The following is a 23,868-nucleotide window of genomic DNA, read 5'->3' on the forward strand; positions in this document are numbered from 1 at the left end:
TTAATTCTATAAATTTTATCATCAAAAATCAATAAAGGGGGCTGGGGTGGTGGCTCAGTGGTAGAGTGCTCACCTAGCATGTGTGAGGCCCTGGGTTCGATCTTCAGCACCACATATAAATAAATAAATTAAATAAAGTTAAAAAAAATCAATAAAGGTATTCAATCCAAGTGCAGTGGCGCACACCTATAATCCCAGCGGCTCAGGAGGATGAGACAGGAGGATTGTAAGTTCAAAGCAGCCTCAGCAACTTAGTGAGGTCCTGTCTCAAAATAAAAAGGTCATAGCTCAGTGGTAGAGCACTTGCTTAGCACATGCGAGGCACAGGGTTCAATCCTCAGAACCACTTAAAAACATATAACTAAAAAACAAAAGGTATTGTGTCCACTTACAACTAAAAAAATAATAATAATAATTAAAAATAAATAAATAGAGCTGAGGATGTGGTTCAGTAGCTAAGTGGCCATGGGTACAAAACAAGAAGAAGAAGAAGAAGAAGAAGAAGGTATTCAAAAGAAAATAGTTAATGCTTCTTAAAGAGTCCTTCTCATAGGAAAAGCTAGTCCCTTCTTTCTAAGATTCTGAATACAATGTCTTGTACCCGAGGAAAGAAACATTGAAACAAGGCTCAATGAAAGAATTTTTATATAGTAGCAACTAAATATATTTGTTTTTTTTTTCCCAAAAAATGATTCAGGTAAGAATTCACTAATTATTTTTAACTTATGCATCACTGAACAATTATTTGGCTTTCAGAAAAAGCAAAGTTGTAAAGGCCATCTGGTTTTGGTTAGAGAATTGAGATGAGAAGAGACTATTAGAATAATCGTTGTATTACAACACTTGTCCTGGCTTTTCTTTTCTTTCTTTTTTTAAGAAGTTGTACATTCTGACCCCAAATCACTATTAGAAACTAGATTCTCAGATTAAATGGGCTTTTATTTCCCTCCATTTATTTTCAGAGCATAACACAAGGGAAGAGACACCGATGCTAAAAGAAAATGGGATTTCTTACAATGCTAACCTATTTGGGAACAATGATTTGAAGCAATAATGGTACTGGTGATGTGTTAATCGACAATGCAAGGTAAAGTAAATAGAAAAAAAAAAAAAACCTTTTCATGTGGTCTATGAAATAACTTTTCATCAGCAAGTAAAGTTGATGAATTGCAGCCATTAAACTATGAATCTTGTTTTGTGTCCTTCCAGGTAAAATGTGGTAGAGTTGGGTGTGGTGGTACACACAAGTAATGCCAAGTCCTTGGACGGCGGAGGCAGGAGGATTGCAACTTTGAGACCAGCCTGGGAAACTTAGTAAAATTCTGTCTCAAAATTCAAAAGAAATAAAAAATAAAAAAGGGCCAGGTATATGGTCCAAAAAAAAAATTACAGTGTAAGAGACTCTTGAGGAAATGAGAAAATGAATCGTAAAGTTTCCCTTAAAAGTCGACTTCCATCATGCCCCCAGAAAGAAGCCCACTCAGGAAGAGAAGAAAACTTTTTTGCATATAGAATGGGATACCCTTTAGACACATGTATTTGGCAAATATCAATATCCATCAAACACTCGATAATAAAGAGATCTGGGTAGAACTGATGATGAATTTTAAATTAACTTCTGATCTTGGGTCCTTTTTCCAAATTAATTTCTGATCTTGGGTCCCTGTTTCTACCACATGCTTGGCACATAGCAGATAGTAGGTCTTTGTGGGGCAGAATGTGTTGATTTGATACATGCACATACTATATAATCATCAAATCAGGGCAAATAGAATATCTGTCGTCTAATGTATTTATCATTTCTTTGTGGTAAGGGCATGAAAAAAATCTCTCTTCTAGCTATTTTGGAACATACTGTCATTATTAATGGTCTCCTCCTGTTCCACAGAACACCTGAATTTACCCTCCTATCTAACTTTGTACCTGTTATCAAGCCATTTCCATCCTCCCCTCCCCAATCTCTGGTAACTACTCTTGTACTCTCCTTTTATGTGGTCAGCTTTTGTAAAATTGACATATGAGCAAGATAACTCAGAATCTTTTTTTTTCTTTTCTTTTCGAGACAGAATCTCACCACATTGCCTAGGCTGGTCTTAAACTCGTTAGTTCAATGATGCTCCTGCCTCAGTCTCCCCAGTGCCAGTCTCAGAATTTTTCCTTGTGTCTAGCTTATTTTGTTTAACATAATGTCCTCCAGGTCCATTCATTTTGTTGCAAATGACAGGATTTCATCATTTTTATGACTGAATAGTATTCCATTTTACATGTGTATACCACATTTTCTTTATCCAATCACGTTTTTTTCTTTTATCCAATCATATGTTATGGGACATTTAGGCCTATTCCAAATCTCCAATATTATGAATAGTGTTGAAATAAACATAGGAGTTCAGATATCTTTTCAATATACCGATTTCATTTCTTTTGGATATATGGCCAGTAGAGGATTTGCTTGATCATTAATATTTATACTTTTAAGTTTTTTGAGGAACCTCCACACTGTTTTCCAAAATGGCCAAGCTATTATTACATTTCCACCTTTCTTCATCCAAGAAATAGAGTTCAATAAAACACATCTCTTAAGCTTATAATGAGGATTTAAAAGGTTGGTCTAGCGGCTGGGGTTGTGGCTCAGCGGTGGAGCACTCACCTAGTATATGTGAGGTACTGGGTTCTATCCTCAGCACCACATATAAATAAAATAAAGGTATTGTGTCCACCTACCACTAGAAAAAATATTTTTTAAAAAGGGTTGGTCTAGGCAAAGCACTGAGCACATAGTAAGATTTTAATAAGTAGTTTCTATTATAATGCATTTACCATTATTATGATGATTAAAAGACAAGCTACTGAGTGTAATAAACCTACAAGGCACCAGAAGAACACCCACGGACAAGCCATTTGTAGACAATAAGTGTGCCCTCACAAGCTGCTCCCCCACAACACTCAAATTTTCCACCTTACGTCTTTTACTCCAGAGCACTCTGGGAGGAAAGAGTCTGAAAAAAAAATGTTTAGCCCCCAAAGCAGAATGAAGAGGAAGCAGAAAGTTTTCACATATTTTGTGGAAAAAAAATGTGTCCAACAATAGAAAGGAAATTCATTTAGGTGTGATGCAATAGCTGTAGAAATGAATAGAAGTAAACTGGACCAGGAGCAAATTAATTTGCAAATAATTGAAGAGAATAAAAAGAAACTATGCCAGGCTCTCTCCTCTGGGAAATTTAACAAGAAAGAAAGGGTTTGGATATATATATTATTTTTCTCTCTCTCTTCCCATTCTAGGATAATTGATATTACCATTGTGTGAACAAAAGAGGTCACCCCTGGAAGGACACCCTTTTCTTTCCATTATGAGGAATTCATTCTCTGGGTCACAGGAACAGAACAGGTTAGGTCATTGGGAAAGTGGGATGTTTCTATGAGTTCCCTGTGGAAAAATGTGCCTGGGGGAAATTAGTCACCAAGCTGTCTGTACTCATGTGATCACATGCAATCAGATAGATCATAAGTAACCTCATGGAAACTCAGAGCAGGTTTGAAGGAAAGTCAAGAACTGCTGTCGCCATTTGTCCCGAGAGCAAATCAGAAGCAGAGATGGGACTCGCACGGGTTGCTTGAAACCTGAGCTTTCTTTTCTTTTTCTTTTGAATCCTGAGCTTTATTTTTTCTTTCTTTGTCGTCATCTTTCTTTCTTTTTTTTTTTATGATACTGGGGATTGAACCCCAGAGCACTTTATCATTGAACTACATCCCCAGCCCTTTTAATTTATCTTGAGACAGGGTCATGCTAAATTGTTGAAGCTGGCCTCAAACTTGTGATCCTCCTGCTTCAGCCTCTTGAGTCATTGCACCAAGTCCTGAGCTTTCACTCACTCTGTCTGTGATTCTCAAACTATGGTTTTTAACATCTGCAGCAGCAGCAACATTACCTGGGAAGTTGTTAGAAATACAAATTCTCAAGCTACACCTCAGATCCACTGAGTCTGAAATTCCAGGGGTTGGGGGCAGGGACAGGTAGGCAGCAATCTGTGTTTTACTTAGCCCTCCAGGTCATTCTGATGGATCCTGAAAAATCAGCAGCACCTGGATATGCGATCTATGTACCATGCTTGTAATTAGGGAAATGGAGTCTGTCTGGAAAATGACTCCAGAGCTCTGAGTTGCCTGGCCAGGAACAGGCAGGGGCTCATGCTTCCTGTTTCTCAGTTGGAGGCTGCAGAATTTCCATGGTTTCAGGGACCACCTCAAGAACCCCAGGGGCTGGGCAGTTTGGCAATCTTCTGAATTCCCTTAAACAGAGAGCTCAGACTATTCTAAGCACCATGGGTTATGAACATCATTAGCCCATGCAGATCAATTACTCTCCTCTCCCAGGAAAAAAAAAGTAGCAAGGGGAAGAGGCTAAGGGGATAGACAGAGTCCCTCCAGTGGCACACAGCTCCTCTGTGATCCAGCTGTGTCCCCGCCGAAGCACATCACCTCCCTCTTCCAAGTTTGCCAAGAAAATGGAGACTCATGCATCTGCTGGCCCTTCTGCCCACAAGTTCCAACCTTCACCACGTGAAATTGCTGGAACTGAAATATATATTTTGACTAGTTTCCTCTTGCTGCTGTACAATACGCACAAACTCGCTTTCAATGATACAAATGTATGGCCTTACAGTGCTGTAGGATCAGAATCCCACTTGGGTTCCACTAGGCTAAGATTCACGTTAGCAAGGCTGTGTTTCTCTCTGCATGTGGGGGGCTCTCAAGGAATCTCTTGTTTTGTCTTTCCCAACTTCTAGAGCCCTCACACATTCCTGGCCTTGGCTCCCTTCCTCCACCTTCAAAATCCACACTGTGGCATGCCTGACCATTCTTCCACAGCTGCATGTCACTCTAGGCACCGCCAGGGCTGGTTTTCCTGCTTAGGAGGACCCTTGTGGTGGGACATTGGGTAATGTTAATGCCCCTCATCTCAGGGAATCTAATCTGATCACATCTCCAAAGTCTCTTTTTGCCATGTAAAGTAATACATTTGTAAGTCCTAGAAAAGAGGATATGGACATCTTTGGAGGCAATTTGTCTACTTGCCAGGATTTTCTCTTATAGTATAGGGCAGTCTTCTCTCTTAGAGATTACATTTGCAAAATTCGATAGGAACAAGAAGAGAAGATGAACTCATATTTTATTTGTCAATTAGCAAAGTGTGGAAAGGAATTTTCCCTTATTAATTTACTGAAAATACAAACCTCTAATTTTATTTTTTTTTATTTTTGGGGGGTACTAGGGATTGAACTCAGGGGTATTTAACCACTGAGCCAATTCTCCAGCCCCATTTTATATTTTATTTAGAGGCAGGGTTTCACTGAGTTGCTTAGCACCTCACTTTTGCTGAGGCTGACTTTGATCCTCCTGCCTCAGCCTCTGGAGCCATAGGGATTATAGCTGTATGCCACTGTGCCCTTTTAAAAGGAGGGAAATGGAACTGTACCAAATTATAGGTATTGACAGCTCATAAAATATATCCAGATTTCAGAAACCATAAAATGGGAAAGAAGCATCTCTTAGAAGCACCGTGATGCCACAGAATTATCTTCTAGTGTTCATGTGTCTCTTCTTATACTTGCACACTTGATCTCAGTAAGGCACTGTTAGGAAACAAAGAAACTCAGGCTCATGGAAGTTTAATGTATACAATGAGTCAAAGTCCAGTTTTCAACTCAACTCCGTGGCAAGTTCCACCACATTAGGTGAGGCTGCTCCACATAGGAATGATGCTTTTCATCTGCCTTGAAAGAAGGTATTCTGCACGCCTGTAATCCCAGCGGCTCAGGAGGATCCCAAGTTCAAAGCCAACCTCAGCAATGGCAAGGCACTAAGCAACTCGGTGAGACCTTGTCTCTAAATAAAAAAACAAAACAGGTCTGGGGATGTGGCTTCGTGGTCGAATGCCTGCATTCAATTCCCAGTACTAAAAAAAAAAAAAAAAAAGATCATGAGTTCAAAGCTAGCCTCAGCAACTTAGCGACTCCTTAAGCAACTCAGGGAGACCCAATCCAGACAAAATATTAAAAAGGGCTTGGGGTGTGGGGCTCAGTGATTAAGTGCCCCTAGTACCAAAAAAAGTTGTTTTGTCATTGATCTTCCAAGTTTTGGTCACAGACTCACAGGAAACCAAATGACAAGAATTTGTGCATATGCTCAGCATTGGTGGAGGCTTGGAAGAGTATGACGCATATTTGTGACTTTTAAAGATATACAGGTGGCGATGTGATTTACTCTGCAGTTTCCTTTGCTCATACACTGGCTCCATGGCAGCATCTTGACATTTCGTTTTCTTAATAAATGGATACGAATAAAAATGCTGTTATAGAAGCATCTGGAATATCTATCCATCTTGCCTTTACAATTGAGCTCTGTTTCTTGAAAAATCTGGGACTCCCTTCTCCCTTGTGTTACTTGACTTCGAACAGTGTGAAAGCTAGGATGTTACAGGGACCCAGGATGGGGATTTCTGATAATATTCCTTCCTGTTTCTTTCCAAAGATACATAAAGCATGTTTTGCTTGATCTAAATTTCTTTTGGTCCCATTCTCACTTCTTCTCATCTTCCTTTCCAAGTACTACTGTCCAGGAACATCCAGAAGATAAACATGGTAAGTTTGGAGAAGGGTAAGTTAAAGCTGTATTAGAGTTGTTAATTACAGAGCCTACCACACCCCCAGCATTGCTAAGAGGTGGTTGGGGGGAGCCTTACCCAGCACAGGTACTGAGGGCTAGTGCGGGAGGCTTACTTTAAGAAAGTGGCAGTTATAAAATATCCAGATCAGTAGAATCAGCATCACGCGAGGACATGATAGACATGCAAATTCTTGTGACCCATTTCAAGCATTTGTGGACAAGCCCAGCAATCATTGCTTTCAAAAGACTTTCTAGTGCCAGGTGAGGTGTGGGTGGCTCAAGCCTACAATCTTAGCTACCAGGTAGCCCTAGGCAGGAGGATTTATAAGTTCAAAGCTAGCCTGGGCAGCTTAGTGAGACACTGCCTCAAAAGAAAAACTAGGGACTGGGGTTGTTGCTCAGTGGTAGAGTGCTTGCCTAGCATATGCAAGTCCCTGGGTTTGATCCTCAGCACCACATAAAAACAAATAAAATAAAGGTATTGTGTCCAACTACTCCTAAAATATAAATAAATACACAAATAGGAAAAACTAAAAATGGTAGGGCACCCCTGGGCTCATTCCCCAGTACTGTGAAAAAATAAAGATGCCTCTCTGTGATTCTGGTGCAAGCACCATGTCTGCATGACCTACTGATTGGATAGAAGATGGCCAACCTGACTCCTCTGAGGGAGGTGGCGTGAGGAGGAGGAGCAAGGCAACCCAGGGTTCCCCACAGTGGCAGCTGCATGGGGAAACAGACAAGTTAGCAGCAGCTGAAGGAGGCTTCTGCTTAGTCACAGTTCCTGTTCTAGCATGCTCTTGACCTTGGTGGCCACCAAGGTGGCCTAGCTAACTGGAAGGGGATGCAGGAACCATGTGGGCTGAGTTCCACAGGAGGCAAATTCTCTACCATTAACACACAACCTGGCCCTCTGACCCTCTTTCCCATAGTCTAACCCTTGCTGATGCCACTGTCACCACACCAGTCTCTTAGCTGTTCAGTGAATATACAAGGCACTTCCAGACCCAGGGTCTTTCAACTAACTTCATTAGAGAGAAGTGGCAGCCAGGGCTATAGACAGGAGAAGGGGATGTAGCTTAGAGGTAAGACATTTGCCTCACATGAGTGAAGCCCTGCGTGATCGTGTGATCCCCAGTACTGAAGCCAGAATTAGACAGTCAGTCTAGACAGGTAAATCGAGTCAGGTAGATTAAGGAGGCCAATTTTGACTGAGTCCAGGAAGTTGGAGACTGTCCCCTGAGGGATTGAAATGTTAATTCCTTCAGAGCCCTTCCTCCACCCCAGATCAAGAACCTGCCCCTGCTCCAACCTGTTGCTAAGGTAACCCGTCCCAGGAATAGCCCCTCCCAACAGGGAGCTATAAGGTTGTTAATTAAAGTGTCCAGGGCTGCTCCATCCCACCCTTTCCCCTTCCACCCACCTGTTTCCCACCTTTTGGCCATCCCACTGAGTATTGGGGGGGGGGCTAGTCACATAGGGAAGGAGAAAGATAAGGGGGAAAAGGCCGAGAACAAAGGAATCCTAGGACATATAAAAAGGGCAGAACAGCTCGCCTCTTGGAATACCAGGATACCAGCTATGGTCCCCTTCTCCCTCCTGGGAGAAATCTATGTTACCCGTTTTTAAATAAACCCTGCTTTATCTGCTTGCCTCCCTGTGCTTCTCTAACATTCAAACTTCAATGTGTGAGGGAGCAGGACTCAGTCACCAATAACCGGCAGTATCAGTAGCACCCAAACCAAACACCTATGCACATACAAACCAAAGGAAACAAAAGACTTCTATCTAAAGGTTATAGAAACAGATAAGAATTTTTGGGTTGGGGATGTGGCTCTGTGGTAGAGGACTTGCCTTTATGCCTGAGGCCCTGGGTTCCATTCCCAGCCCTGAGAAAGGGAAAACAAAGCTTGCATAAGGACCTCAGTGGGAGACAAGGCAGGAAAACATCTAGAATATCACCCTAATTTATACAGAGCTGACTGCGCAGAGGCCTCTTCACCTAAGCATTTCTCAGTTAATATTTTTCACTTAGTGACCACAAAGAAGTTCTATGATGGACAAAGAATGTTCTTCCTGGGGAACCCACAAAGCTCCATCTTTGACAGTGATTCCTAAAAACAGCAAGTGTTTTTGGAGATATGTTAAATGAAGGTTAAGCCTTACATACTTGATCTCTTTTAAGCCTCATAAAACCTCTAAGGACGGGGGTCTGTTTGTTTGTTTGCAGAGCTAGGGATTAAACTAGGACCCTGGGCTCTGATTGTGGCTCAGCAGTAAAGCACTTGCCTAGTGCAAGTGCAAGACACTGAGTTTGATCCTTAACACCACATAAAGATAAAGAAATAAAGGTATTGTGTCCAACTTCCAAGTAACAAAACAAAACATAAACCAGGACTTCTGGCATGTGAGGGAAGAGCTCTACCATGGAGCTGCACTCCTAGCCCAAGAAGGAGGTATTATCATTCTTAAGCACACATATTTCTAGTAAGTGGCCATTTGTGTGTGTGTGTGTTTGTGTTGAGGGTTGAGCCAAGGAGTACCTTACTGGTTTATCCCTGAGCTACATCCCGGGTCCTTTTTAATTTTTATTTTCATACAGGGCCTCACTAAATTGCTGAGGCTGGCCTGGAACTTGCCATCCTCCTGCTTCAGCCTCCTAAATGGCTGGAATTACAGATATGCAACACAGTAAGCCGCCTAATTTTGCTGAGACATAACCTGTTAAAAAATGAGATTATTTGGACACTGCTTATCGTTTACCTAATAGTAAAGTTAGTTTATCTTCTATAATGGCTTACCTGAAATTACGTGAGAGCCACTGCGCCCAGCTAAGTGACCAGCTTTGAACACAGTTCTGTGCTAGTCTGCAACCTGTATCATTTTCTTAAGAATTTTCTTCCTCTTCGGAGAAAGATAATGATTTCTGTCATTTACTCATATATCCATTAATTCAAGAAATGTGCACCCTGAGGGCCTATCATGGGGCCGACCTTTGCCACATTGTGCCTGAAAGGCGCGTGACTCACCTGAGGTGGAGTTTCAAACAAGAGATTTATTGGGGGGCTGCCTGAAGGGAAAGAAAAGGAGAGGCAGAGAGAGAAGAGGAAGGCAGAGAGAAAGAGAAAGAGCAGAGAGAAGGAGAGAGAGGAGAGAAAGAAGAGGAAAAAGGGCAGACAGCATGAGATTGCAAGCTTCCGCTTAAGAAGGCTTGCGTAAGCCATGTGGCGGATGCTGATTGGCAGGGTGAGGCTCTTCCGGTTGGCGCCTTTTGGAGAGGGATAAGGGATTCCATGATGTTCTCGCGAGATGTAATCTCGTCTTGCAAGACGGAAGTTATACTTCAGCACGCAGTCTCCCACACACCCAACATTGCCAGTATACCCGTGAACAAAATATCGGGGTCCTCACCTTTATGGAGCCTCTAGCTTAATGCTGTCACAGGACTAGAACAGAGACCTTCAGGTTTCTGCTAAGCAGTTGACCCAGCGTGTGCTGAGACTGACCATTTGAAAGAGATGAATAAAGATGACCTTTGACCTCGACTGTGGAATATAGATTTTGCACAGTAAATACATAAAACTTTGGTTTATACATGCATCTTGAAGCCTCATCAATGATGAAATGGGCAGAGCACAGCTCGCTCTTGTCAACTGGTTGCAATTGAATGAGAAAATGTGTAAAAACTGCTGTAAAATAGCCCACAAGGAGGAAAGGACTTTCTTTTTTTAAATTTTTTAGTTGTAGAAGGGCACAATACGTGTATTTTATTTATTTAGTTTTATGTGGTGCTGAGGTTTGAACCCCTGTGCCTCACACATGCTAGGCAAGCACTCTACAACTGAGCTATAACCCCAGCCCAGTAAAGGACTTTTCTTAAAAAAAAATCATGTTAAAGCCAAGAGAGAATAATAAAATAAACACCTGGATACTCATCAAGCAGCTACAACAGTCATCAACTGATGGCCAATTATACTTTTCCTTAGCTACTCATCTCATTGCCCGTTTTGGGGGAGACAAATTTTCAATGACATATCTTTTGCTCCACATATATACCTCTAAGAAAGGGACTTTTTTTTTTCTTTCTTAAATATTTATTTATTTATTTATTTTTATGTGGTGCTGAGAATGGAACTCAGGGTCTCACACATGTGAGGCATATGCTCTACCACTGAGCCACAACCCCAGCCCCCTCTTATTTTCTGAGAAAATAATTTTTAAGGAAACACAGTCACAAATACTATTGTTACTCCTAAAAACCTAAAATAAATTTAAGTAATTATTTTTTTCAAATATCATAATTCAATTCAGGAATCACATTTCCATTCTTATAGGCTAAATGTCATTTTAAAAATCCATTGAAAAATCCAAAATTTAGGGCTAAGGATGTAGGATGCTTGAGGCTCTTGCTTTGATCTTCAACAGTGCAGGAAAAAAAATAAATTCTAAGATTGTGAAATTGGAAGATTTTTGAGTGCTAATGTTATGGTCAAAAAGTTTGGGAGTTTGGACCATTTTGGATTTTGCATTTTTATATTAAAAATTAAAAATGCTTTACCTGTGAAGTCTATGCCAGGACTCCAAAACTGGAAAAAATCTAACATTTGAAATACTTTTAGTTCAACTAGGCATGGTGGTGCAAACCTGTAATCCCAGTGACTCAGGACACTGAGACAGGAGGATCAGGAGTTTAAAGTCAGACTCAGCAATTTAGTGAGTTGCTAAGCAGCTCAGGGAGGCCATATCTCTAAATAAAATACAAAATAGGGCTGGGGATGTGGCTCAGTGATCAAGTGCCTCTGAGTTCAATCCCTGGTGCCAAAAACAAAAAGTGAAAAACAAAAACTTTTAGTTCCAAGCATTCCAGATAAGAATAGACAATATTCCAGATAAAAATAGACAATATTTCTATTGATTCACCAGGTGGTACAGATACTGTTGGTGTGGGATAAAACTTTGGGAGGTACGATTTGGCACGTCCTGCAGCCTGGATTTCTCTAACTCTATCCCTTATTCAAACTATCTCAAAAAACTTTATATCAGTAGGGCTGGGGTTTTAGCTCAGAGATAGAGCGCTTGTCTAGCATGTGTAAGGCACTAGTTTTGATTCTCAGAGCCACATATAAGTAAAATAAGGGTCCATAATTAAATAAAACAAAGGTCCATCAGCGACTAAAAATATATACAGATAAATAAATTTTATGTCTTCAGTTTGAATCATTATTTAGATAAGGCTTGCGTGTTGCATCCAGGTGCTGTTTTTGTTTTTTGCCTGTTTTTTGATATAGGGTCTGGCTATATTGCCCAAGCTGGTCTCCAACTCCTGGGACTGAAGGGATCCTCCCACCTCAGCAGGCTAAGTAGCTGAAACATTGCCACCAGGGCAGACGATTGCTAGGTCAATTTTAATCAGTAGATTCTCTTTTCATCTTTTAATTTTGCATTTTGTTGCTCCTAAAACTGAACAGTGCTTTTTAAAACTGATGTACATTAGAATCATCTGGAGATTTTGTTAAACCACCCATTACTGTTTCCAGAGATTCAGTCAAGGCTACATTTCTTTGCTTATTTATTTATTTACTTTTTGGTGGGGGGTAAAGGAGATTGAACCCAGGGGCACTCAACCACTGAGCCACATCCCCAGCCCGCTTTTGTATTTCATTTAGAGACAGGGTCTCACTGAGTGGCTTAGTGCCTTGCTTTGAATTCGTGATCCTCCTGCCTCAGCCTCCAGAGCTTTTGGGATTACAGGCCTGCGCCACTGCCAGTGGGAAAAGTACATTTCTAGGGCTGGGGTTGCGGCTCAGTGGTAGAGCGCTTGCCTGGCATATGTGAGGCACTGGGTTCCATTCTCAGCAGTGTATATAACTAAATAAAATAAAGGTCCATTGAGAACTAAAAAATATTTTAAAAAAAAGACAATATTGATTCACCAGGTGGTACAGATACTGTTGGGGTTTAAAACTCAGAGTTTGAAGTTAGATTCCCTAAGTTTAAATTTCGCTTTTGACACTTTGCTGCCATGTGACTTTGGGCAAAAAAACACTCCATGGCTCTGTGAAACCCATATCACTGGAGAAATGTGAGGATGAAAGGAGAAAATTTTGAGAAATAAAGGGCTGTCCCTTTAAGGAGAGCGTGGCCACGTGACCCAAGGCTCGTGGAGCAACGTAGCTGCGCCTGGGCCAGGGCAGGCTGGTGAACGCCGCCCCGCGCCTGTTAGGGAGCTCCTGCTGCCGCTGCTTTTGCTGATGTGCGGGGCGGCGCGGGGCGAAGAGGCCAGACCGGTGCCTGCGCAGCGTCCCTCGCAGGCTCCTGCGGCTGCGGCATGCCTCAGCGACCCGGGGGCCCCGGCAGCTCCTCAGCCGCGCACCGGTACTCGCCGGAGGCGAACGCCCCCAGCGCGCTCCCAGGAGAGCGGCCGCTGGCTCCCTCCAAGGTGCGCCCTCGACTCCCCTCTGGCGGGTGTGGGGGGGGGGCTGCCGGGCTCTAGGACCCGGTCGCAATGGGCGCGGTCAGGGGAAGGTTACCTGACGGCAAGTCGAGGCTATAGCCACACCCGCTCCACGCACCTTCCCCTCCCATTCGACCGGGCGCACCTCCTGCCCGCACCTCCATAGGGCGGGCTGCGTCCTGGGGCTCCCGGGTTGTGAGCCCTGGACTCAGTTCCCCGCCTTCCTCCCTCCCCCGTCCCGAGGTCCACAAGTGAATTTTAAGTTGGATAAGTTCGGGTTAAAATCCACAATTCCTGTCTTACTAACTCTAGGGAAATTAGGATCAGCGTCTCCAACTTTGCACTGCACTGATTTGCAATCGCCTGCCTTGTATGGTGTGCTACCTGAGGACAAGGACTTGTCATTTTATTCTGTCACGTTGAACACTAGGAAGGTCTCAGCCAACTGGTTGCTTTATTTTGTCTTATTTATCTGTTATGTCTTGCACAGTGGCTGGTTGTGAAGGGGCTAGGGTTTGTACAGAATAAACAGCAATAACAACTGGTGGTACCCATCCTACCTGCCAGCGATTTTGCATTCTGGTACATCTGAGGCAAACCTAATGCCCCTTCTTGTATACCTCGTGTACCCTATTCTTTTTCCATCTCAGTTTTCTTTCCTTTGGTTTTTTTTCTTTTTTTTTCTGGACAATATTCAGGATTTGGGTGAGAGGTAGCATCCACTACTGGTTTACCTGACCTCCTCTGCTTTCCTCCCATCATTATTTCCATATCCTGTCCCAGTATTATGTGTTAATTTTGACATAACAATAACTAAGAATATTTGTCTCTTCCTTTAACTAGACACTGAGGGTGGTGGAAGTTAGGACAATAATTTAGTCTTTGAGGTATGGAGTATAGGAGGTTGACAACTGGGCTTCTCATTATTTCTGTACACTTTTGCCTTTAAAGTTTTTTGTTTTTTTTTTTAAGATAATGTGGGCAAGGGCCTCATTATTGGTGTTTACCTTTTATGGAGGTCCTGATTACTTTTTTTTTTAGTTGATATTGATCATACTTAATTTTAACCCTCTCTAAGTTATATGCTAACTGGTAATCTCTCTCTTTCTAAGGAGAAAGCCTATTTATTAATCTATTTTGTAACTAACAGGACAGCTGTCTTATTTGCATATGCATACTGATCTTTCTCAAAATTTTGTCTTGAAACTGGTGGCCAGTGTTGAACATTTCTCATTTTTATATGCTCTGCCTTTCTGTGGGTTCCAGAATGGAATGTGAGTCCCCATCATCTTTTGAATTAAATTTACAAGATATGTATCTTTTGTCCCTATAGAGTGGTTCTGTGCCCTCACTGAATAATGCCTGGGTCATCTTTGACCAGTCCTGTATTCACTTTCTATAATATTTGGAGGCATTCCAAGCCATTCATAAAATTAGTAGTTGATGAGAACACAGCTTACAAACTTTCCACCCAATCATTGATCCTAAAGTAACCTTATTATCAAGGCCAATGTCTTTATGGGAGGTAGTTCTTCACCTGTTTTCCTTGGTTTTAAATGTCATAGTTTATATGCAAATGACTAGTTTAATTCTGGCAGCATTTCTTCTAAATTTTAGGAAGTAAAATTTACTTTAGGAGAGTCTAATATTATAGTGGTAGTCCTTCTTTTCCTCTTGGTTTTCTGTTTATTTGGTTTGGTTCAACCAATTTTTGTTTGGTACATATATATATATATATGACTCTGTTGTGTGTGCTGGGCATACAGAACAAAAAGAGAACTGTTCTCCACCCTCATTGCATTTCCACTCTGGTAGGTTCTGTCTCTCATTCTTTCAGACACACAAACACATTTGCACATACACACACACACACACACAACTACACATAAGTATAATTTTGTGAATAGTAACAGTATAATTTTGTATATGGTGATAGGCAGAGTAATGTACTTTTTACATAGAGAGGAAAAATGGTTTCCTGCTTTTTGAATATGTCAAGAGGTGCTTTTTGAAAAGGTCATTTGAGCTAGGTCTTGGAGGAGATATTTTCAGGAGCTGAGGATTGAGGGTCAGATTGAAGGACATTCCAAGGAGAATAGCTTTGGCCCAAAGCATTATGTAGGAAGCATTGTGTGTTCTGGGACATGTAAATGTTTTAGGTTTCCTGGGAGTGACATTTTTCACACTTTTTTTTTCTGGGTACCAGGAATTGAACTCAGGGGCATTCAGCCACTGAGCCCCATCACAACCCTATTTGTATTTTATTTAGAGACAGGATCTCACTGAGCTGCTAGGCACCTTGCCATTGCTAGCTTTGAACTCAAGGCTGACTTTGAACTTGCAATCCTCCTGCCTCAATCTCCCAAACCGCTGGGAGTGCAAATCCTTTTTTTTCCTCTCTTTTGCATTAAAACAATTTTTTTTTAGTTGTAGATGAACACATACCTTTATTTTATTTCTTTGTTTTTATTTGGTGCTGAGGATTGAACACAGTGTCTCATGCATGCTAGGCAAGGGCTCTACCACTGGGTTACACTCCCAGCCCTCTCTTTTGCATTTTAATTGATTTAATGAGCACTTGGTAAAGTGGGGACACAAAGAAGCAAGTAATACTAGGCTTTCAAGAAATTTGCACTTTCACTGAAAAGTATGGTAGTAAGAATCTCCCAGAAACAACATGCATTATAAAATTTGACTTAGATTCCCTCTGATTAAGAAATACAGTTTTTACTGGGAAAATTATCCTAACAATGTTTCATATCACTTACTCTTTTGTAACAAAGTGACAGGATGTTTTAGTCTCCATGGATCATTTAGAAGAGGAGCTTATAAGGCATTTAGGGTCATGAGGTGTTGAAAGTGTGTATGGTGCTTCTGTGCATAAAGTCAGTTAATGGCTTGTCTGAGGCTGTTTCTGATGGTGTGACACTGCCTTGGCATAAAAGCACAATTGATGACCATCTCTTCTGTGAAACCTTTCTTCCAAAAAGTAGGGTTTCTTTCCTCTGAATTTCCGTAGCATATTTTTTTTGTTTTCTGATGGCAACTTATCTATTTAGTTTAGTTTATTGGCGGAGTTGTCTATCTCATTCTACATTGAAGGCATTTTTAGACCCGTTGTATCTCCACATGCCCAAGGTACCTCACATATTTTAAGCATTCTGTAACAATTCCTCCAATGATCTGTTGCCTTTTATGTGGATACAATATTGAAAGATTACCTGAGGAATAAAGGATATCAGATACTTTTGAAAGACATCTTTATAAAATATGCTTTTGCTGTACTTATCTTCCCCAGAACCCTGTGAGACTTATCGTATCTCCCACTTCACAGATGAGGCAACTAAGGCTTCATTGGGATGGAAGAAACTTTGAATGTCATTCCGTGTATGATTAATGCCTGTGGAGGCAGGAGGGTGAGAGGGTGGTAAAAATAAATAAGCTCTGTATGGGTGGATAAGGCTGCAGTTTGTAGACAGATCTGGAGAGCTAATTTCTTTTCTTTTTTTACCAGACTTTCTGCTTAGCCTTTAGCATTTGATTTAAGTTTGAGCAGTGGAAAGAAGGAAAAGGAAATAAGACCTACACCAAAAGAGTTGGCTTATGATCTTATTTTTGTATACAAGATAAAAATCTTATAGGAATAACTAAAAAAAAAGATAATTAAAACTGGTGTAAGTCAGGTGTGGTGGCCCATGCCTGTAATGTCAGCCACTTGGGAGGTTAAGGTAGAAGGATCACAAGTTTGAGGCCAGCCTCAGCAACTTAGTGAGGCCCTAAGCAACTTACTGAGACCCTGTCTCAAAATGAAAAATAAAAAGGGCTGGGGATATGGCTGTGTTAAAGTGCCACTGGATTTCATCCCCAATAACAAACCAAACCAGGCAACCAAACAAAAAATGAAAGCAAAAAGCCAAACTGATATAAGCAGAAAAAAAAATTGGGCGGACCTCTTATGGACTCTTCTTAAGCTTGTGAAGTTCAAGAGTTTCTGTGGCCCCAGACATAGTGAGATTTAAGGATTAGGAACTTCTGAAAGTCTCTCTGTCTCTTTTTTTTGTGTTATCTTTGCCTTCAGGTAATCTCTTTTTCTACTGATAAACTAGTTGGAGGAGAAAGAATTCCTCTTTCCTGGTAGCTCCAGCAAACATTCTAAGGTGAACTTTCCCTGGGTCATGGGCTTATTCCTAGTGGTCAAAGAATACCACAAGTCATGTGCAGTGGTACATGCCAGCAACTCAGGAGGCTGAGGCAGGAGGATTGTGAGTTTGAGGCCAGTCTGAGCACCTTAGTGAGACCCTAAGCAACTTAGTAAAACCCTGTCTCAAAATAAAAAATAAAAAGGAGTGGGGACGTAGTTCAGTGGTAAACTGACTAAAATACTTCTGGGTTCAATCTCCAGTACCTATTCCCCCCCCAAAAAAATAAAAAGAAAAAGAATGCTATGATTGGCCAGGCCTGAGTCACAGGAGGTGGAGTCAGGCCATCCAGTCCCACTTGGGCCACATGTACTTAGTTTAAAAGGTGATTTTCTTTTTTTTCCTCTCTCTGTGCTTTCTTGGTGGTGGTGGTTTTGCAGCACTAGGGATTGAGCTCAGAGTTGATCCTATTGCTAATTTATATCCTCAAACCCTTGATATATATCCCCAACTCCCTTTTATCTTGAGGCAAGGTATCACTAAGTTGCCTAGGTTGGCCTTGAACTGAGGTCCTCCCACCTCAGCCTCCTGAGTAGCTGGTATTAGAATCATGTGCCTGGCAAAAAGTGGTTTTCAAAAAGGACTTTGGGTACTTTCACAAGAAGTAGAGGAACTGGCAAAAATAGTAGGGACGAGGGGCGTGACTTAGTGATGAGGTCAGGTCGTGGGCTCAATCCCTAGCACTGAAAAAAAAAATATAAAGATAGATGCCCATTGCTCTTAGCCTGAGTGTGTGGCCCATTCACGGTGATAACAGAGTCACTCTTGACCTCAGGTAGGCTTCTGGCTTGAGTGGCAGTGGAGAAGCTGTGTGGGTGGCTGAAGAGGTAATTCACCTTTAGACTCCAGGAAGAATGAGTTCCTTGACCCTGGACTTTCCATAAAGACTCAGTTCAAAGGGCCTTTTTATTTGGACTGGGGTCCTCTGCTACGGGTTTTACTAGAGGGACATTTTATATTTGTAGGCCAGAAAACTTGACTTTATCAGTATAAGTTAGAATTTTCAGCAGTGCAGAACTATTTTGTATATCGCCTCTGGAATGGAAACTTAGTCTGTTCAGTGCTGTGGCGGTTAATGAAATAAGAAAAAGAAACTAGGCCAGTCGTCCACAGTGGATGTCGCGATGGTATTTGCTTTATGGGTATTCACCTTGAGGCAGAAGGGGATGAAAAAAATTAGGTAATTGTAAAAATCCATTAGGCACAACAGGCAGAGCTTCCTGTGGGCCTTGTCTGAGCCCAGGGGTGCACTAGTGTTCTCATTCCGGGCCCCACTTGCCTGCTCCTGGAAAGTGTGATTTTTTTTTCTCTTAAGTCCTTTATGGAAACTTTTATTAGATCCTCTTAAAAATCATTTTAAGACTATTCTGGAAACTTTTGCCTCAGGTCTTTAGTTTTCCTCCTTCTTTGTAGAGCTGCTTAAAATTCTGATTTCTAAGGACTGTGGAATCTTGTGTTCCAGACACTTAGACAACAGTGAGAATAATGGGGCCGCCCAGTTCAGTCCCTGAGCTGAGGCTGTTACCCAGGTTTCACTGCGACACAGACATGTCACCCATGTCTAGGACTGTGTTATAAATGAAATCGAATTTCTATAATTATAGTTATGAATAATTCAAATAATAAATCCTCATTATATTCATGATCTCACTCATTCAGTCAGTCAAGATTTTTGGCATGTCTACCAAGAACTGCACGCCATGCTACATGTTGGGGAAGATAGAAATGAGAATATTAACTTCCAGTTCCCAGTGAGCCTAGGATCTAGGAGGGATGAAAACGGGTAACTAAGATACCGAGAGAGAGAGAGAGAGAGAGAGAGAGAGAGAGAGAGAGAGAGGAGGAGAGAGAGAGAGAGAGAGAGAGAGAGAGAGAGAGAGAGAGAAAGAGAGAATGAGAATTGTTAGGATAGATAGAGGCTTGGATCAGAGGAACCTAAATGGGGCACCCATAACCCAGGCAGCCAGGGATGGGTAGGCAGGCAAGTCTTCCTGGGGGTAATCCTTGAACAATGACACCATCTACAGAGGCAGAGTGGTTCAAGAAGTGCAGCTGAAGTACAGAGTAAGAAAGGTGGAGAGAACTTAGACTCTGATGTTTAGATATTTTACCCTGAAAGGTCATGGGAATTCCTGAATAACTTAAATAGGAAAATGATATGATCAGGTTGACACTTATATTTCAAATAGATGGTACTTTGAAAATTTTTAAAAATATATGTGCGAATACTGATAAATTTTCACCTTATCTATTAACCTTCCCCTCCAACAACCACCCCATGCATTTCTTGTGTATTTTTTTTCAGAGCTGTGTTCTACAAATGGGAGCAAATACAAAAATATATGAGTCTTGTATTCTCTCTCAGCTTCTTTCCACAACCTCTCTTTACAAATGGCAGCACTTCCTGTATACGATTGTGCAATGTGCTTTGTTCACATAGCTCTTTATCTTGGTCAGATCGCTTCCTATCAGAATGTTAGATATTTACTTTTTTTCTTCTTCTGTGGTACTAGGGATTCAACCCAGGATTGCTCTACCACTGAGCCACATCCCCAGCTGTTTTCATTTTTTTTTTAAATTTTGAGATAGGGTCTCTGGTGAAGGCGATCCCTCACTCACTGTCTTGACAGGGTCACAGTGAGAAAAAGTGTTGGCAAAGCCGCTCTCCCACTGTCTTGACAGGGTCACAGTGAGGATGAATGCTGGCAAAGCCACGCTGGTTGGTGGGTAACCGAAACCATGAGACCCTTTTTTATGTAATTGGGACTTTGCATTTTCATGCTTATGTTTCTCACAGGAGGCATGAGTATGTTAAATGCCAAACAAATTAAATTTCAGATGGTCACATCTGAAGGTCACATCCTGGAAAAATGTAAATTAATGTACCATCAATCATGGTTAAGGAAATGTCATGTCTTGGCAAAGTTTTAAATTATATAATTAATGACGTATTGTGAATCAATAAAAATGAGAAAAATTGTAATAAAAGGGGACCCAGAGAAAGCTGCTTTAGCGCTCTCTCTCTGGAGATTGCTCGAACAGAACGATACCACTCATCCTTCAGGACTCCCTAGACCCTGCTAGGGCTGGACCCCGGCAGGTCTCCGTAAGTTGCAGAGGCTGACCTCAAACTTGTAATCCACCTGCCTCAGCCTCCAAGTCCTTGGGTTACAAGTGTGCACCACTGTGGCTGGTTTTCTTCTTTCTTAAGGCTGCTTAATTTCCCATTTTCTAGTCCACAATTAATGAACATTTAGGTTGTGGAAAGAGGCTGAGAGAGACTATTCCAGCCTGTTTCTGTTATGGAGCTATTATAAATTGTGCTGGACATAGAAGGCTTGAGTTTTGCAGAAAGCACTGCAGAATTTTTTTTTAATGATCTTTTTACCTTTATTTTATTTATTTGTTTTTATGTGGTATTGAGGATTGAACCCAGTTTTTCACATCTGCTAGGCAGGTGCTCTACCACTGAGCCCCAACACCCCAGCCATCCATGGGAATTTGATACTTGTTGAATGAATGATTGAATGGAAGGTGGATGATTTAGAAGTAAGGAGGGATATGAACCTGCACAGTTACCTGGGAATAGAAAAGAGGGAGAGATGTGAGGGAGATACGTGTAGCAGCATCAGAAAGGCTGGGTGACATATATATGGTGGGATTAGGGAACAGAAGTAGCCAAGGATGATTTCTTGGAATAGTAAAACACATTGGGCAAATGCTATGTTTATTACTCACATAGATGAGAATAGTACCATTTTTATCAGGAAATGCATGCATAGAATTGTAGCAACGACAGCAAAGAGAATCAATTGGAATGGAAAGCAGAATCAAGATAATCATTCATTTCCTGATTTCTGTTTCTTCCAATCTTGTTTTTGTGATTCTCCCACTCCTATTGCTAAGCTGTATTCTTTCTTTTTATCTCAACTAATTATCTCTTTGACTTCTTCGTTTTTTCCCCTTTGATTTGAAATCCTGTTTGTAGAGACTGACAATTCCTAAGCTGCCAAGCAGTCTCTGAGGTGACTTGGACCCTTGATTTTATTTTTATTTATTTTTTTCCAATGTCTTTATTTATTTATTTATTTTTGAGAGAGAATTTTTTTTTAATATTTATTTTTTAGTTTTCAGCGGACACAACATCTTTATTTTATTTTTATGTGGTGCTGAGGATCAAACCCAGTGCCCAGTGCATGCCAGGCAAGGGTGCTACTGCTTGAGCCACATCCCAAGCCCACAATGCCTTTATTTTTATGGGGTGCTCAGGATCGAACCCGGGTCCCGCCCATGCTTGGTGAGTGTTCCACCGCTGAGCCACAGTCCCAGCCCCAAGATGCAGCTATCTTGAGGTTAGCCTTATCCTTTTTTTTAATTGTTGGTTGTTCAAAACATTACATAGTTCTTGATATATCATATTTCACACTTTGATTCAAGTGGGTTATGAACTCCCATTTTTACCCCATATACAGTTTGCAGAATCACATCAGTTACACTTCCATTGATTTATATATTGCCATACTAGTGTCTGTTGTATTCTGCTGCCTTTCCTATCCTTTCCTATCCCTCCTCCCCTCCCCTCCCCTTCCCTCTTCTCTCTCTACCCCCTCTACTGTAGTTCATATCTCCCCCTTGTATTATTTTCCCCTTTCCCCTCGCTTCCTCTTGTATATAATTTTGTATAACCCTGAGGGTCTCCTTCCATTTACATGCAATTTCCCTTCTCTCTCCCTTTCCCTCCCACCTCTCATGCCTGTTTAATGTTAATCATCTTCTCATGCTCTTCGGCCCTACTCTGTACTTAGTTACTCTCCTTATATCAAAGAAGACATTTGGCATTTGTTTTTTATGGATTGGCTGGCTTCACTTAGCATAATCGGCTCTAATGCCATCCATTTCCCTCCAAATTCTATGATTTTGTCATTTTTTAATGCAGAGTAATACTCCATTGTCTATAAATGCCACATTTTTTTTATCCATTCGTCTATTGAAGGGTATCTAGGTTGGTTCCACAGTCTTGCTATTGTGAATTGTGCTGCTACGAACATCGATGTAGCAGTGTCCCAGTAGCATGCTTTTTTTAGGTCTTTAGGGAATAGGCTGAGAAGGGGAATAGCTGGGTCAAATGGTGGTTCCATTTCCAGCTTTCCAAGAAATCTCCATACTGCTTTCCAGGTTGGCTGCACCAATTTGCAGTCCCACCAACAATGAACAAGTGTACCCTTTTCCCCACATCCTCGCCAGCACTTGTTGTTGTTTGACTTCATAATGGCTGCCAATCTTACTGGAGTGAGATGGTATCTTAGGGTGGTTTTGATTTGCATTTCTCTGACTGCTAGAGATGGTGAGCATTTTTTCATGTATTTGTTGATTGATTGTATGTCCTCCTCTGAGAAGTGTCTGTTCATGTCCTTGGCCCATTTGTTGATTGGGTTATTTGTTATCTTATTGTCTAATTTTTTGAGTTCTTTGTATACTCTGGATATTAGGGCTCTATATGAAGTGTGAGGAGTAAAGATTTGTTCCCAGGATGTAGGCTCCCTATTTACCTCTCTTATTGTTTCTTTTGCTGAGAAAAAACTTTTTAGTTTGAGTAAGTCCCATTTGTTGATTCTAGTTATTAACTCTTGTGCTATGGGTGTCCAATTGAGGAATTTGGAGCCCGACCCCACAGTATGTAGATCGTAGCCAACTTTTTCTTCTATCAGAAGCTGTGTCTCTGATTTGATATCAAGCTCCTTGATCCATTTTGAATTAACTTTTGTGCATGGTGAGAGAAATGGATTCAGTTTCATTTTGTTGCATATGGATTTCCAGTTTTCCCAGCACCATTTGTTGAAGATGCTATCCTTCCTCCATTGCATGCTTTTAGCCCCTTTATCAAATATAAGATAGTTGTAGTTTTGTGGATTGGTTTCTGTGTCCTCTATTCTGTACCATTGGTCCACCCGCCTGTTTTGGTACCAGTACCATGCTGTTTTTGTTACTATTGCTCTGTAGTATAGTTTGAAGTCTGGTATCGCTATACCGCCTGATTCACACTTCCTGCTTAGCATTGTTTTTGCTATTCTGGGTCTTTTATTTTTCCATATGAATTTCATGATTGCTTTCTCTATTTCTACAAGAAATGCCATTGGGATTTTGATTGGCATTGCATTAAACCTATAGAGAACTTTTGGTAATATCGCCATTTTGATGATGTTAGTTCTGCCTATCCATGAACAGGGTATATTTTTCCATCTTCTAAGATCTTCTTCTATTTCTCTCTTTGGGGTTCTGTAGTTTTCATTGTATAAGTCTTTCACCTCTTTTGTTAGGTTGATTCCCAAGTATTTTATTTTTTTGAGGATATTGTGAATGGAGTGGTTGTCCTCATTTCCATTTCAGAGGATTTGTCCCTGATATACAGGAATGTCTTTGATTTATACGTGTTGATTTTATATCCTGCCACTTTGCTGAATTCATTTATTAGCTCTAATAGTTTCTTTGTAGACCCTTTTGGGTCTGCTAGGTATAGAATCATTGGGCCCGTGATTTTAAAGTTAG

General features: G+C 41.2%; 1 pseudogene; it reads left to right on the forward strand.

Annotated features, from left to right (window-relative positions):
* Positions 1-465: 465 nt before the first annotated feature.
* Positions 466-23,868, forward strand: part of LOC143389052 (formylglycine-generating enzyme-like) — a 55,038-nt pseudogene continuing 31,635 nt past the window's right edge.

This window comes from Callospermophilus lateralis, unplaced genomic scaffold (assembly GCF_048772815.1).
Source record: "Callospermophilus lateralis isolate mCalLat2 unplaced genomic scaffold, mCalLat2.hap1 Scaffold_43, whole genome shotgun sequence".
Lineage (NCBI taxonomy): Eukaryota > Metazoa > Chordata > Mammalia > Rodentia > Sciuridae > Callospermophilus > Callospermophilus lateralis.